The 18,649-nt window shown below is 30.9% G+C and overlaps 1 pseudogene; it reads left to right on the top strand.

Moving 5' to 3' along the window:
• Positions 1-18,649, top strand: part of LOC133203967 (toll-like receptor 4) — a 178,485-nt pseudogene that overhangs the window by 2,143 nt on the left and 157,693 nt on the right.

Raw genomic sequence — 18,649 nt, 5'->3', positions numbered from 1 at the left:
TATAGTACCTTTACAAAATTAAAATTCATTTTAAAAAGGTATGTATTTATGCACGTTTATATTCTGTTGATTTCTTCAAAGTACAACTTAACAGTGCTGCGAAGGGATATTTATAATTAATTTTCCAGTGTCACTGGAAATATTTTATGCCAACTCGAGTCGATTTTTTTCCGTTGTTCCAGAATTTGGTATTAATTCCAAAAGTTTACGGGAATTATATTTACAAGATAACTTTTTTTACTCTTGGGTTAGGCCTGTGCGTGGAATTCAGAATTCAACAATTATTGATCTTTCCAATAACTTTTGCTCATACATTTTGCAATCATTTTTTTACATGCACAACCGGAGATGAAATCCTGAAATTGTCTAGAAATGATATCGGCAAATATTTCAGAGATGACACTGAAGGGGGGAATATTTGAAAATGTACACTCTGTACTTGAACTTGATCTTTCACATGACAACATCAACACGTTGCCAGTTTTAATGTTTAAAAACCTTAAAAAGCTGCAGGCTTTAAATTTAAAAGGTAATATGCTCTCTGAATGGCGAGTGAAAATCGAACACATGAAAAAAATAAAATTTATAAACTTCTCCCAAAATAGGATCACGACGATAGATATAAATCAGCAAAGTTCTTTTGAAAAACTTTTTTTACTTTCCAATTTAACAGTAGATATCTCTGATAACAAACTTTTATGTTCATGCGAAAACTTACAGTTTCTTTCTTGGATAACTACCTATAAAATGTATTTCAAATAGTTTGAGTCATATCAGTGCTCAGTGGCGAGTTTAAGAGCATTTGAGTTTTCAAATGCTGATTCGTCTATGTTGGCTTTGAGGAAAAACTGTAGGTCACCTTTAGTGAAATATATATGAATATCTGTTTCAACTGCTTTCTTCATGGGCATGGTTTTATGTATTATAATTGTGAAAAATAAATGGAAAATCAGATATTTCATTTTCAAAACTAAACAAAGATTGAAGAGAATTGGAGCCTCTTCAAAAGAATAAGGAGCTATGAAATATAAGTACCATGCCTTTATTCCTTTTTCTGATGACAAATACACTTTTGTCACAGAAGAAATGGTCCCTTGTCTTGAAAACCAGTCAAACATTCGACTTTTCATTCGTGACCGTGACAATGTTGGGCAAGCAGGACAACGGCAGGATGACATCATAATGGAGACCATGCAAAAATGCAGACGTATGATATGTTTGCTTTCTGAAAATTATTCAAAATCCAAAATGCAAGTGTATGAAATCAATATGGCAAGAGGTGAAGGTGTAGACAGAGGAAAAAGCTTAAACTTTATTCAAATTGTCTTATTCCCTAACGAAATAACGGGAAAAAACCTTAGAGTATTGCAGAAAATTTTGACGCATAATTCCAACTCAGAATATCCCAGTGAAGCATGTGCGTATGACGACTTCTGGGGAAAATTAATGAAACTTATTGAGCAGGATGTTTTGTCTGAGTTTGATCAGAATATTAAGCCTTCTATTAAGCAGAATACTTTAACTGACATTGAGCAGGACATGTGTGAATGTGAGACTGAGCAGCTAATCGCATATTGAACAGGGTTTGTGAGTGTTGGAATCAAAACTTTCACAAAGCATGATTATCCTTTCATAAAACTGTCTTGTGTGCTGGTTTTCAATATGAATGAGTATTCTACAGCGATACTTATTCATATCGTTACATATAAACTACGGTGAATATTAAATAATATACAGTTCTTATATTACTATATTAAACGTAATTTAAAAAAAAAATAAGCTGTGACGTCATTCCTTTGTTCCTACAGTCTGTAAAATGACCTTTGGCAGTCCGATATCTGTGAGCAACAGTTTGATATTAGTGTCAGTCTGATAAAAAAAAAAAAAACATTGTAAAATCGGAATGTCTCAGTACTGATATCCTTCAAAATTGAACGGTGACTTGGACAAAAGAAAAGAAAATGTGATTATTTAGCAAACGTCTATGTTAAATCTCACATGTACAAAACAAATTTTTGTACAGAATAATAAAAATAAATAATAATTTTCAAAACTATCTATTAGAGATGCAATGTTTTATAAGTACATGTATTACAGTTATTCTCGATAACTGTAATTAGAAATTAAGATTAATTGTAACATAACTGAGACTTGTGCATTACTGTGATTACTAAATATACGCGAGGAATTAATTACCGCGACATTTCGCGAGAAGAAGCACTCGCAAAATAAATTTAATTGCTTTTATTTATTTATTTATTTATTTATTTATTTATTTATTTATTTGGTGCTGAAATCCATGAACATGTAAAATCTCATGATCAACAGTCCACTCGTGAATTAACGTTTATGCGACGTGCCGTTTAAGAGTCGTTTCGCGATATTAAGTCCTCGCGTAAAATAGGTAATCTTCAGTATTCCTGCTGTACCTACTTTTTTGTCTGCGTTTGTAAAGTTTGATCTTTTTTCCCATTTTTGAAATATTATTTACTACATTGTCTATATCATAATTTGTTACGTTGTTTTCGGCTCTATACGTCTTTTGTGTTAAAAAAAAATCAGCCCTGCTCTCCATTTCAAATTGATATAATCTCTTCGTATACCTAATACAATGCGGCTGATTTTAGCATATTGAGTGGTTATTACTCACACCAACATTCCTAAATAAAAGAAATGCTTCAAATGTCATAAGACATTTTCGTCTTTTTAGCATATCGGACTCTCTAAGTTAAACCAAGAAAAATTAATTGATAGTTGGAAATTACGTAAATGGACCGGCAATTTTTTTTTTTAATTTTAGAATGATGTATATTTTCATGTGTTATACTAAGAAAAAGTAAGATGAAATTTGTAACCTTGCATTGATTGTAGTGGAATGGGGGCAATTTCAAAATATGGACCATTATTTTTCGAGATTTTGCACACAATTGTACGCTAAAACTACTTAATAAAACAAGGAACTGAAAAATTAAAAAACAAACAAACAAACAAACAAGAGTAAAATGTTTTGCTTTTCACATAAATTATGCTATATCCCACTACTGTGATGATTTTCCCCTTAGATTCCAAAAAATCCCCTGACGTTCCCCTGTCTGTCCCTGACATTCTCCTGTCTCCCCCTGACTTTCTCCTATGATCCCCTGTCGTTGTCCCTGACTACCCTGTCTACTCCCTGTCGTCCCCTGACTTTGCCCCTGTTATTACTGTCTAAGCCCTGATGTCCCCTGACGTCCCTGTCAACTCCCTGATGTCCCCTGACTAAGTCCCTGACCACCCTGCCAACCCCCTGTCGTCCCCTGACATTCATTTTGACCAGAAAAAAAGGGTTAAAATATGTTTTTGTTGCTATTTACTTGTGAGAAAATCGATACCTTACTCCTAGCAATTTTCAAGTTTTGTGAAAATGTAGATTTAATCATTAGTTTTTCTATTTGAAGTATCTTTATCAAATTCTTTCAAAATATTATTTTATTGATTGTTTGGTAGCTTTTCAGATAAATCCTAATAAGAATAAATGCCGTTACTTTAAAAAAAAATAAATTACTAATTTATTGCGTCTTACGTAGCACGAATGGCATGTAAATATATTTTTTATTTATTTATCTATTTATTTATTTATTTGTTTGTTTATTGATTTTATTAATTCATGTATCTGTTTATTTATTTATTTGTCTGCTTATCTATCCTTTTTTTTTTTTTTTTTTTTTTTTGCTATTTATATATTTATTTTTTTTATTCAATCTATCTATTTAATTTAGTCTTACTTATTTGTTATATTTAATTATCAATAAACTAATGGATTTATTTAAATTTTTTAAATATTTATTTTATTTTATTCAATTCAATTATTTTAATCTATTGATTAATTAAATTTAATTCATTTTGTGTAGTTCTTCATATGCAGTGTCCGGGTAAAACAAATTATGCTTCAAACTATTTTTTAAGCATATTCAAATTACTTTTAATTCTTTTAATTTCATGATGGGTATCAAAATCATCGTCTCATTACGCACAATCTGAATCTGGAATTTGTTTTATTGTTCCTTTTACTTTGGTAAAAAAAAAAAAAAAATTCCTCAAAAACATGTCACGGTTGTGAAAGAAATAACACCACCTGCAGAGTGGATACGGTCATGCTGCCACAGAATAAACAGTGTATAGTGGTCAGTCAAAAGAACAATAGGTTTCTGGTCTGTGTACCCAGAGTCACTGGTCAACAATCAATAGCTCGGGACTACTCGCACAACCGTGACAGTTTTTGAGGAACATTTTCTATTTTTTTACCAAAGTAAAAGAAGCAATAAAACAAATTCCGAATTCAGATTGTGTGTAATAAGACAATTATTTTGAAACCCATCATGAAAGTAAAAGAATTAAAAGAAATCTAAATATGCTTAAAAGATACTTTGAAGCATATTTTGTTTTACCTTACGAATGTTTATGCGAAACTCACAAATAAATTGTATAAAATAGAATTAATTAAAAATTAAAATAAAATTAATTAAAAACTAAATAAATAAATAATATTAATCAATTAATTAATAATTCAATAAGGAAAATATATCTAAAAAGAAATATATGAATAGATTAAATTAATAAATAAATAAAACAAAAAAGTAAATAAATACATGTGGATATATAGATTAACATATAAATAAATATAGTTATATTTACTTGCCATTCATGACAAGATGCAATAAATTTGTAATTCATTCTTTTCAAAGTAACTGGCATTTATTTTCCTTAAAACTCATCTAAAAGCTACATGTGCTAAACTTAAACAATCAAATACAATCATATTAAGAAATAAATTACTAAAGATATTCAAACAAATAACAATTGACTAAGTATATATTTTTACAAAACTTAAGAATTGCCAAGCGTAACGTATTTCTCAGAAGTAAATAGCAACAAAAACATATTTTAACACTTTTTTCTGGTCAAAATGAATGTCAGGGGACGACAGGGGATTGGCAGGGTGGTCAGGGACTTAGTCAGGGGACAACAGGGAGTTGACAGGGACGTCAGGGGACATCAGGGGTTAGACAGTAATAACAGGGGCAAAGTCAGGGGACGACAGGGAGTAGACAGGGTAATCAGGGACAACGGCAGGGGATTATAGGAGAAAGTCAGGGGAGACAGGAAAATGTCAGGGACAGACAGGGGAACGTCAGGGGATTTTTTGGTATCTAAGGGGAAAATCATTACAGTAGTGTCCATTATTCATTCAAAAATGAAAAGAAAAGTCGGGGTAGCCTTTATTTTATTTAACACACACCATTGTTGTGAAAAGGGGGGTGAAAAAGGCGCTAAAATTACAAAAATTAGTTACATTTAGGAAATTAGAATATTCCTTCTTGGTTGCATGTAAATAAATTTAAAAAAATATATATACTGCATGCATATTTAAGGTATCAATAAAAAGGGTAAATAAGCATTTTCAAGGAGAAAGACTACAGGAATTTACTTTTGGTTGCAGTGGTTTTTCAAACTCAAAAATTTGAATGATAAAACTGTTGAATATTTAGTCAGAAATTGACAATAACTCAAAATATATCATGTTACAAACTTACAATTCCAGTTTCATTATGGGTCTTCATGTCATTCTAAGCTGCAAGATGCTCTTACCTCTTTTTTTAATAAGGAAAATATATGAATAATATATATTTTCATACATGTATATCTTTCAACGATAATAGCTTTTGATCTCAATTTGAACTGAGAAGTTTCAACTTTTTGGTATAGTCACATCACTTATAGAGAGAGAAACAAAAATGTAAAATCAAATATTAAAAACACTGTATAAAATGTCATATAATTTCATTGCAGTTAGAAGCATCTCAGAACATTTTTAATAGAATTTCTTCACTTTCTTTTTGCTGTGTAAAACTACTTAGCCGCAACAAGTAAGTCTGCTCCATATTCAATTAGGAATATATTGTGATTCATTAAAACACCTACATCATAAAATATCGACAAAGGTGGTAATAAAGTAATACTAACGAGGACATTTCCAGATTACATAAAACGGGAGAACATAGAAACAAATAAACTTTTTTTTCCGTTTGAACCCTGTATTAAGGAACTCTTTAATGTATCCGTCACAAGTCATGTGTGATATGCATTTATTTCAAAACAAAAATATTGTTAAATTTAGATATCAAATGCAACGGTATCATTCTCCAACCATAGAAAATGAAACTGCAGTGGGTTTCAAAGCCTCAACGAATAGGTCAAATAAGAATAGTTTTTTTTATAGAAGTTTTATTGATTATCAAGGGCACAGATATTTAAATAAGGCCAGATTACAGGTTATAAATTACACAGCAAGGTCACGCAAAACAGGAAGGCAATCGCATTGATAATTACATATAGAAATAACTGGTATGTTGAAAGAATAAAGAACTTTAATACAAGGACTTTTCTTTTAATTGGGACAATTGCCATTTTTCAAGTTGATCGTCCAGTTGCAAGTGATATCATTTGAAAATGTAATATTTAATTTTATCATTTTGCAATTCCCCATGAATCAATTGAAACTAATAGGTTTTTAAAGCAGGTATGGGGTAAAAAAGTTATTGTTTAACTAAAAATTTTTAGATTGAGTTTTTTACGATTACATGTGTTTAGAGAGAAATCCAATGAATCTTAATTTTTTCTTCAGTTTTGGTTTTCTTTTATATTTGTGATCGTCTTTGGAGGATCACATTTGATTTCATGTGAGGCATCTGGCAAATGCGACTTTTTGCGTGCACATGTTGCCCTACACTACTTTGTTTATTATAAACTGACAGCTTCTTGTAAATCTTTTTATAACAAGTTAAGTACTACGTAACCTTTTATACATATATATTTACCTTGAGATACAAACATTTATTCAGTGAATAAACTTACCCTTTTTATGCGTAAGAATTTCATTCGGAAGTCCCCTTCCGTTAAGAGAAAAGTTAATTCCTTCTCTGGTGTTTAGGAAAGCAACAAAAATATTCACTTACATCGAAGACATGCACAGAAAGTGCGACATATCCTATTTTGTCTCTTTACAGCATGGTGGACTTTGAGCTTATTTACGTTTAGAAAGATTTCAATTCTCACCGAGAAATGTATTTTAAATAATATCGAAATAATGATTTTTTTAAAGTGCTTGACACATCACATACCATCAATTGTACTATGATGCTATCTCTACTTGTATACTAGACAAATTTTCTAACGCACCACCAAAGAAAATTCATTATTATTTTTTCAAAAATTCCTTATGATGTGTTTGATATATCAAAATGTTACTAAAGTTAAAAGTAAGACAATGTTTAAACTGATAAATAAATACACTGTCAACTGAGGCGTAATCAATTCATAGAAATCATGAAAATCGTGTTCATGGTTTTTGAGAAATAAAGTCCGATTTTCATCTTTGTGTTTTTGTTCTTTATGCATGTACTAAAACATTCAGAAAAAATAAAAACATATGTGGCATTTGACCCGAGAAGAGCGTGCTAATATAGTGTCAGTGTCTGCATGGTATTCCTTTGGAAAGTTTTTAAACAATTAAAACAATTCAAAGAGTTTTCTTTCTTTTAGTGAAAAATTTGTGATTCAGTTTTCATCACATGATAATTGCAAAATTGTTCCATAAATCTGGGGCAATGCAACCGGAAGTGTGACGGACGGGGTATCGACACCAAAGCACTGGGTAACTTCTTGATAACATGATAGACGAACTGCCCTACATCATTTGATTCTTGACTCAGAGACCGCTTGTTTTGCAACATCAATGACTACCATTGGTAACAACCAACTTCATATCAGAGCAAAAACGGCGGGAATTTGACTGTAAGATATTAGTTTTCGAGGTCATCTGAAGATTTTGTCATGATACCAATACATTATTTCCCTATTCGACTGCATTGGACAAGAAGGGATATTAGATATACTAGAACCTATTAGACAAATGTTCAATAATGAAATATTGAGCGGTGCGTTATCTGGTGTAGAATGAACTGATTGATTTTGCACACAGCTCATAATTCATTTGGCGTTTAGCCTAGAAACCTTTTTTTTCTTAGCCCAAACTTTCCTATAGATATTTGAAAATTAACTAGGTGTAGAATTGACCAGAATACAAGCATGAGTACTAAGGTTTTGTTTTCTTCCATCATCTTTTTAATGTCTTTTTAATGTCTCTGTAAAAACTGTGATAATTAATCTGCATGCAGAGTTATTTTTCTAATAATGATTATCAGCCAATGCGATCTTCATGTCTCTCATCCCATTTCACAAAAAAGTCAACATTTCACTTTCCTCGTTACAAAATATTTTTTTTAGAAGGAAGGCAACATTTGAGTTTATACTGCTCTATATATAACAATTTATTTCAGATAGATAAATTGTCCTGAGGAATGAGGAAGGGACAGGTCGTCCCGAAAATTTGACAATATTGTTCGTGTCGTTGGTCATTTTAAGTGCTTTATATATATATATATATATATATATATATATATATATATATATATATATATATATATATATATATATATATATATATATATATATATATATATATATATATATATATCTGATTAAAATTTGTTCTTCAATTTTAATTTATAAAAAAAACTTTTTATAGAGCAATTCTCTACACATCATACGCAGTTAGGAAATAATATAGCAGCAAATATGTATTTTATGTCAAAACAAATGCACAATCACATTCAAGGAACAGCGCATTTGATAAAATCATTGGGAAAAAAAAATTATCAATCGAGTTATTGCCTTTTGCTATAGAAATTACATTTAACATTCATTAATTCATCCCTTTACTTAATGAAAATTCTGGTAAAATTATATGTTTAAAAATGTACTTTTTAATATACTGTAAAATACTTCTTTAAGAATTACAAAAAATCTATTAGTTGCGTATTTGAATCGCATTTTGGTACATTTAATTAAGGATAGGTTTTTTTTTTAAGATAACAGGAAAATTTTTCTCTTGAAAACGGGATATTATCTCCTGAAAACGACTTATTATCTCGTGAAAACGACAAAATATCCTACGGAAACGAGATAATTTTCTGGTGAAAACGACTTATTATCTCGTTTTCACAATATGTTATCTCGTGAAAACGAAATATCATGTCGTGGAAAACGAGATATTATCTCCTGAAAAGCGACTTGTTTTCTCGTGAAAACGACATATTTTTTCACGATATACATGTGCTTTTATATACGTTTTCAAGAGTTATTAAGTCGTTTTCACTAGATAATTCCTCTTTTTTACGACATAATAAGCCGTTCTCAAAAAATATTAAATCGTTTTACAAGATAGTATCTTGTTTTCACGAGATGATATGTCGTTTTCTCGTTTTCACGAGATGATATGTCGTTTTTACGAGATAATTTCTCATTTTCACGAGATAATTTCTCGTTTTCACGACATAATATATCTCGTTTTCACGAGATATCTCGTGAAAACGATAAAATAAGTCGTTTTCAAGAGATATTATCGCGTTTTCACGAGACAAGTTTTCGTTTTCACGAGATAAATTTTTCCTGGTATCCTAAAAAAATAATTACGTGTCCCAAATGTACCACCGTAAAATCGAATATTGAATATGTGAAATTTATTTTTTTTATTTAAAATGTACTATGTTTACATATTTGAGAAAAGTTCCTATGAAGCAAATATTTTTGAATAATAGATGGATTAATGAATAGAATGGTGATTTCTATGTGCATTGCTACAATCCTAGACATTGAAGAGAAAGATATATATATATATATATATATATATAAATATATATATATATATATATATATATATATATATATATATATATATATATATATATATATATATATATATATATATATATATATATATATATATATATATATATATATATATATATTAGGGATGTTAACGAGTACCCGGTTAACCGGGTACTCCATCGAACGTCCGAGTATCGAATACTAAAAATGGTATTCGGTTACTCGGAAGTGTGTTTTTTTCTTTTTCAAAGTACATATTTTTATCAAAAATTATCAAAAAAAATAACTTAAAACTGCATACGGTTATTAGCGTGTCGTCATGTACACCTGTAAATCACCCTTTATCGCCTGTGGCTGTGTATATACAGTAATTAGTGACCTATTATGGTCTTTAATTTTTGGATGGCTTCAATGATTGCTTTCAGTGAACATCGATTAAGTATTATCTATTATCTTCAAATCATTTTTAAATTATTTAGTTAATATTTGGCAGCGAAATCTGACATGCATAGAAAAGCCGCTACCCACTTTAAAAGTTAAGAAATGTTAAGAAATAACTGAAGATTAAAAAAAAAAAATTGAAAGTCAGTTTGTGTCGTAAGTTTATACGGGGGAAACAACCAAATTATACTAGCGATTCCAACAACGTCCACTCTTTTTACTGTTCTTAAACCACTTACTATGTTATTTAATAGGTGTTTGTCAGAAAAAGTATTTCCATCGTTTTGGAAATTAGCACATGTTATTCCTCTTTTCAAAAAGGATGACCTTTCTGTGGTTTCCAATTACAGACCTGTATCGTTATTATCTTGTGTTAGTAAAATTATGGAGAGAATAATATTTAAACACGTGTACAATTATTTTCATATTAATGATTTATTTTATCGATACCAAGCAGGATTCCTACCTGGTCATTCAACTGTATATCAATTACTAGAAACGTATCATAGTATAGTTCAAAACATGGATGATGGTAAATAATGTTGTATGGTTTTTTGTGATCTTTCAAAGGCTTTTGATAGAGTATGGCACAAAGGTCTCATTTTTAAATTAAAAACTTATGGTATATCTGGTGATCTTCCCCAATGGTTTTTCAGTTATCTATGTTAAAGGTCACAAAAAGTTATGTACAAGGATCAGTTATCATCAAAACAAGATATTTTTGCACGTGTACCTCAGGGTCCTGTTTTAGGACAACTGTTATTTCTCATTTATATTAATGATGTTGCTGAAAATATGATTTCAATGTGTAGATTGTTTGCGGATGATAATTTCCTTCAACAATCATCATACAATATATTAGATATGGAATACAAATTGTGTAGATTAGAATTATTTAGAAACTCTTTCGTACCTGATGCTGCAAAACGATGGAATTTACTAAAAACAGAGGTCAGAGAGGCCATCTCAATCAAAACATTCCGAAAAAACTTGATAATAAAAATTAAAAATCCACCATCATACTTCTCTTTTGGTAAGCGATACACCAATATCATTTATACTAAGCTAAGACATTACTGTATACTAAATTATGATCTTTACAAAGGAAACATTATAAATAGTCCATTATGTTTATGTGGAAAAAATGAAGACGTGTACCATTTCTTTTTTGCATGCAAAAATTATTCCAATGCAAGAAGTACTCTTTTTAATCGCATGTTCACTCTTGAACTGGTTACTATTGATATAAATCTATTATTATGTGGTAATGTTAATTTGAGTTCACTGATAAATAACAGTATTTTTGCTGCTGTTCATAAATTTATTGACGAAACATGTAGATTCTCTAGTTGTTATGCTATTTAATTGCTTTTTCACTTGTATTAATTGTATTATTTTTCTTCTATTTTGCATGACAAATTGTTATAAATAAGGAGAGGAACTTTGTAAGTTGTAAAGAACTTGTTTCCAATCCATTTGATGTACTCAATAAAATATATTCAAAACAAAACAAAACAACAACGTCCGAGCCTTCCCTTTGGCTAGTCTAATCACCACAAACCTGCGTAAAAGATTGTTCTCCTTTTGCGTTGGTGAAATAGATCCTAAACAAGAACTGTAAACCATTTGTAATTTTTGATGTATCAATCCCATTGAACTCGATGTTTATATGTATACATTTATAAACGTGATAAAACAGCTTTGGGGTTTGACAGAGCTTAACGTGGCTCAAGAGAATTAACACACTTGTATTTCCAATTTTACATGTACCGAGTACCCGGGTACTCGATCGGAAAAACGTCCGAGTAACCGATTATCAAAAATTGACCGATTTGACATCCCTAATACATATATATATATATATATATATATATATATATATATATATATATATATATATATATATATATATATATATATATATATATATATATATATATATATATATATATATTAGGGATGGCAATTTCTAGTCGGGTCACCGGTCGGAACGATGGTAATTGGTTAGAAAATATGTAATCGATTTAGTCGGAAAAAATTAATATATGTGTAAATCTGAACACAATTTCATAAAAAAATATCATTTAAAAAAATAAATCAAATATATATGAAATGTTAACATGTTCACCTATCTATTTAAGCTGATTCGGAGATAATTTAGGCTGTACAGATGGATACCATGGGGGTAATTAGTCAGTTTTTGAGATGTTAATTGTTTTGTAAACACCATGTCGTTGCCCGTGTTTCTTTAATTATTTAAATTAAATGATCGTTGAGTACTGCAAACTGTTTATAATGTGTACCTTACCTCTTCTATCCTTTGCCGGTACCTATCAAATTGTATTATTAAACAAACATTGTAAATTAAGCGATAGTTTTGATAATGGTGACAATGCAGAATGAATTTGCACGAAACCTCTTCTGAATTTTTTAATGTATCTGATATACTTCAGGCACATCCCATGGGTTTCTTTTTTTCTCTCTCTTTTTTTTTGGCTTATTAAAATTAAAATAATGTATAATGAAATTATGTGTACATCTGATAAATTATAAACATGCCGGTGATATTTATTTACTATATGTAACATTTTTTTAAAAGAGCTTACAATAAAGAAATATGTCGAGAATTTTTGATACGACTAACCGATTAATCGGTCGGAACGTCTTGCGGTTAACCGATTGACTATTCTGTATTCAATTGCCATCCATAATATTTATATATATTTGCGATGGGATTCCAAAGTCCGATGGTTTGCACCAAACCCCGATGGTTTGACACGCCAAAGTCCGATAGTACGGAAAAACAATTGACGTTTGTGACGTCATAGTACTACTGCGCCAAACTGCAATGCCGCGCCATGCCAAGGTCTTAAATAAGTATAAATAAATATCATTATGCGAAAACTAACCCTAATTTCTCGAACAGGTGCGAAACTTACCTAATTGCTCGAAAAGTGTGTAACAACTGTAACCTAGATATCCTGGGTGGGTGCGAGACCAGCCCAAATCACTCGACTAATGTGCGCGGACATACCCTTAATCTCTCGGGTTGGTGCGAAGCAAGGGCTAACCCTAATCAGTCGAGTGGTGTGCGAGGACTAACCCTTATAAATCTGGTGGGTGCATCCTATAAGCAAAGTCAGTAAAATTGTATGGGAGGACGAATGCTGAACTCACGGCTTTTGAATGCAGGACAACGGCGTTGAGGATTGACGTCGAAATATTGTGAAGTCAAAAACGTTCATTGTTTCTCCGTACCATCGGACTTTAGCGTGTGAAACCATCACACTTTAGCGCAGCAAGTCTCATAGAAAACGAGACATCATCCGTTTCGACATCAAACCATCGGGGTTTGGCGCAGACCATCGGGGTTTGGCGAGACCATCGAACTTTGGAGTCTTACATATATATATATATATATATATATATATATATATATATATATATATATATATATATATATATATATATATATATATATATAAAGCACTAAAAAAACAACAGGGTATATCCTAAGTGTGGGATCTACTAAATAGATACAAGGTCAAGGATGGAAATTTATATAAAGCACTAAAAATGACCAACGACGCGAACAAAAGAAATTGCCAAAGTTTTGGGACGCCCTGTCCCTTCCACATGACAAAGGAAAAAGCTAAGAAGTCATAAAAACAAAGGGAACAGAAAAACAAAACAAAAAGAAATGACTTTCTTGTCCGAAAACCAATTTCTCGACGTGCACTGCTCACCGTTTTTGCCCGAAGTTGGTTGATTACCGTTTGTGGTCCATAAGGTTGCAATAGAAGCAGTCTCTCAGTTAAAAATCAAATAGTATATAGCGATTGACTATCATATCGCATAGAAGTCATCTCGTGCCTTGGTGCCCATACCCAGTCCATCAAACTTCCGGCTGTCGTAATTTTGTGGAACAATCTTGAAATTGTCTTTTGGTGCATACTTAATACCGTAGCTATCTAAAGTAAATAGTTTTAAGATTATTAATTCATTTGCAATTTTTTTTTTTTTTACTAAAGGAATGAACAATCATTTGTTTTAATTTTTACAACTTTCTCTAAAGAAAGCACCTGCCAAAACCATACTGACTGCTCTAGCACGCTCTTTTAGGGTCAAACAGCTCTCGGTGTATATTTCTGAGTTTCTGTTTAGTACAAGTATAACGAACACAAATAAAGAAAAAAAATGAAATTTATTCCTTCAAAAAGGAATGGTCACTTTTTCTTTTTTTCTATGAAATGTTACGCTTCAGTTAACATTGTAGGTTTTCATCAATTTAGACATTCAAATAAGTCATTTTTACTTAGGTAACATAATTATGTAGCAAATACATCACAAACAAGTTTTGAAAAGTAAAATCTTACTTTTCTTTGGTGTTGCGTTAGCAATTTTGTCTATTGTAAGATATAAAATACATACGATTAACCCGAAACTGAGACAACCCGTAATTGGTGACTTCGCTGCATGTAGGTAAGAAATCATAAAAACAAAGGAAACAGAAAAACTAAAAACAACTAGCACTACTACTTAATTACCAAACACTTTGTATTTACAATGTTACATGTTTATTTTGAAGTTTATAACCAGTTGTAAACTTATTTAAGAAAAAAAATCCGGACCGCTATAAAGTTCGTCCGATCTCTCGGGTGAAATATGGTGAAGTGCGATTTACATCATTGAACGAATCAATTATCGCTTATTAATTACGAGCAAGTAGTAGATCGTACACTGTCAAATTCTCTCAAAAAAGCGTAATTGTACATGATCAAAAGATACCAAAGTAATATAATACGGACGAGAAATTTTACAATATGAATTTGGATGTATTATACATTTGGAAATGTTTTAGGACTGTTTATTGGATAAAAGAAATAATAAACAACTGGTAGACTAATTGTTCTCAAACAATTACAGGTCTTTCAACCTTCTTTAAATTTCATATATTTTTCATATTTTACTCTCTAAAGTTAATTTTTATACAAAAAGAATCCATAAATGGCTTGAAAGATAGAAAAAAAATGAAAATTTTAAATATTTTGAAATGACCTTGACCTTTGACCTTGAACAAATTTTCAAGGTCTAAGGTCAAGGGTCACATTGCACTTTACCCCATGCTTCTACGACTTTTAGTTTTAAAGTTATAAGGTTTAATAGTAAGCGCAAAGACGTTAAAGGGCGATAATTCATATAAGGGGTCATCGAAGACAAAACATATATACGGGTGGATCTGAGAAGATACAGTTGGCGAAAAAAGATTTATAGAAAGCACTAAAAAACCAACACCGCTCTCTATCCTAAGGAGAAACAATAATCACCGTTCGACCATTAAGACCAAGAAACTCAATGATCCCGTTGGGGAACATTTTAACCTTGAAGGTCATAAATAGGGGGACATGAAAGTAGTGGTTATAAACCATAGTCCGAAATGGACCGATGATCAGAGAAAAGGCAAGGAAAAGTTCTGGATGCACAGACTGAAGTCATTCCGCCCTAATGGTATCAACAAACTAAATGACTTCACTAGAATGAACGTGAACTAGACCCAATTCCTACAAACAAGTTTATTCTCTCTATATAATGTAAACTTTACTGATAATTCGGATCATCAATTCTGGAACAACCTACACTAAAATTTATTGCTTACATTATTATTATTTCTTTTATCCAATAAACAGTCCTATATATACATGTGTATGTATAGTACATCCAAATTCATATTGTAAAATTTCTTGTCCATATTATATTTCTTTGGTATCTTTTGATCATGTACATTTACGCTTTTTTGAGAGAATAAGACAGTGTACGATCTACTACTTGGTCGTAATTAATAAGCGATAATCGATTCGTTCAATGATGTAAATCGCTCTTCACCAGATTACACCCGAGAGATGGGACGAATTTTATAGCGGTCCGGATTTTTTTTTTCTTAAATAAGTTTACAACTGGTTATAAACTTCAAACTAAACAAGTAACATTGTAAATACAAAGTGTTTGGAAATTAAGTAGTAGTGCTAGTTGTTTTTAGTTTTTTCTGTTTCCTTTGTTTTTATGACTTCATACCTACATGCAGCGAAGTCACCATGACGGGTTGTCTCAGTTTCGGGTTAATCGTATGATTGTATTTTATATCTTACAACAGACAAAATTGCTAACGCAACACCAAAGAAAAGTAAGATTTTACTTTTCAAAACTTGTTTGTGATGTATTTGCTAAATAATTATGTTACCTAAGTAAAAATGACTTATTTGAATGTCTAAATTGATGAAAACCTACAATGTTAACTGAAGTGTAACCATTTCATAGCAAAAAAGAAAAAGTGACCACTCCTTTTTGAAGGAATAAATTTCATTTTTTTTCTTTATTTGTGTTCGTTATACTTGTACTAATCAGAAACTCAGAAATATACACCGAGAGCTGTTTGACCCTAAAAGAGCGTGCTAGAGCAGTCAGTATGGTTTTGGCAGGGGGTTTCTCTAGAGAAAAAAAATTAAAACAAATGATTGTTCATTCCTTTAGTAAAAAATAAAATTGCAAATGGATTAATATTCTTAAAACTATTTACTTTAGATAGCTACGGTATTAAGTATGCACCAAAAGACAATTTCAAGATTGTTCCACAAAATTAGGACAACCGGAAGTTTGATGGACTGGGTATGGCACCAAAGATGATTTCTATGCGATATGATAGTCAATCGCTATATACTATTTGATTTTTAACTGAGAGACCGCTTCTATTGCAACCCCATGAACCACAATCGGTAATCAACCAACTTCGGGCAAAAACGGTGAGCAGTGCACGTCGAGAAATTGGTTTTCGGACAAGAGGGTCAAGCAAGGGCATCTTGTTATGACACCAAAACATTTGCCAATCAGATCGTTTTGGAAAAGATGGCAAATAATATATACAAGTGCCAAATTAAGCAAATGTTCAATTTACAAATACGAATAACAAGTGGTGCGTTAGTAGTATTGTCTAGTGAATTGTTTAAGTAAAAACACAGAAAAATTAATACATACCTGGTCATGAAGAATTGTTTTTACTCCCTGAAATCAATAACAAAATTTTGAAAATCAACATTTACAGAGTGTCCGACAAACAAAATTATAAATCATGCACATTGAAGAGAGAGATGTGTGCCCTTTGATGACAGACTACTTTCATTTTTGCTCACTGCAGCATGGCTGATACAAAAGTTATAGGTAAACAATAATAGCTGCAAAGTATGGCACGTGCATTTAGTTATAAATCATTCATAATGATCATTGCTTAGATAAAATTTCACTGATTAATAAATCAAACTTTAGCATTGTCTAGAATCGGGATTCACATGCCTAATGATATGGGACACATCAGAACTCAACACGCTCAATATTCAAAACCTAATGTCAAGTTTCTATTTACTTAGAATTATAAAAGAATTCAGTATTCTCCAGGGAAAATATAAGAAGTACAATTTTGTTTCATTTTTTTCCCTAGCAACAAAGTTGGAGGGGATATAGCAATGCGCTTTTGTGTGTGAGGGGGGTTGGGCGTAGGTGAGTGGGTGCGTAACGGAAATTAGGCAAATAATAATTCATATCAGAATCGACATGCTATTTTGGGAGGGGATGCTCCGCTTTGCAGTGCTCTTCTTATAGTATATTTCTGAATATGAAAAAGAAAAATATGGAATACATCGAAAAAATACCCCCACCTTTTTCATTTACGTCATCTTTTATAAAAAGAAAAATAAAACATTTCTCTACCCATCTATTGTTGCGAAAATTGCCTTAGAACCAGAGAATTAATTTTATTGGCTTAAAATCAAAGCATATCATAACTTTGTTGTTATCAACCATTATTTTAAAAAAAGTTTGATATCTTTGGGATAACATTTTATCGGACATATAAAGAGAACTTGAGATGTAACAATGAAAGAGAGAGACATCTGCTTGGTTAAAAAAATGAAATTGGCAAATCACTCTCAAATTAAAATATTGCATGCCGGTATGGCATAAACAAATTATATGTATTATATTACATTCTAATGACAGGATTAAATATATATCTATGCAGGTACATGTGTAATTTTGTATATATAATTTGGGCACTTACCTGAGATTGGAAGTAAGTCATAACTTGAAAGCCAAGATCCATCAAACGGCAGTTATCAGGTAAATCTTTTTATTTTATTAATGCTCTTGTATGTGGAACAAGAAAGAAGTTATTTGGCCACTTTTATTATTCATTCACTCATGCATTTTTTTTAAATCATTCATATAAAAAAAAAGAAAAAAAAAACTTCTATTGATATTATGTGTTTATACATGATTTTATTCATAATATTATTACTAAAATTTCAAGGTATTGGATAGTTAATAATCTTAATAATTCATTTAAATGTATTTTTGCAAGTGTTCAACGCAATTGTCTTCAGCATGTTGTGCG

This window comes from Saccostrea echinata, unplaced genomic scaffold (genome assembly GCF_033153115.1).
Source record: "Saccostrea echinata isolate AGI-Se365-2 ecotype Australia unplaced genomic scaffold, CSIRO_AGI_Sech_v1 ptg000052l, whole genome shotgun sequence".
NCBI lineage: Eukaryota > Metazoa > Mollusca > Bivalvia > Ostreida > Ostreidae > Saccostrea > Saccostrea echinata.
Note: the sequence above shows the minus strand (reverse complement) of the source record. Positions and strands in the feature narration are given on the sequence as shown.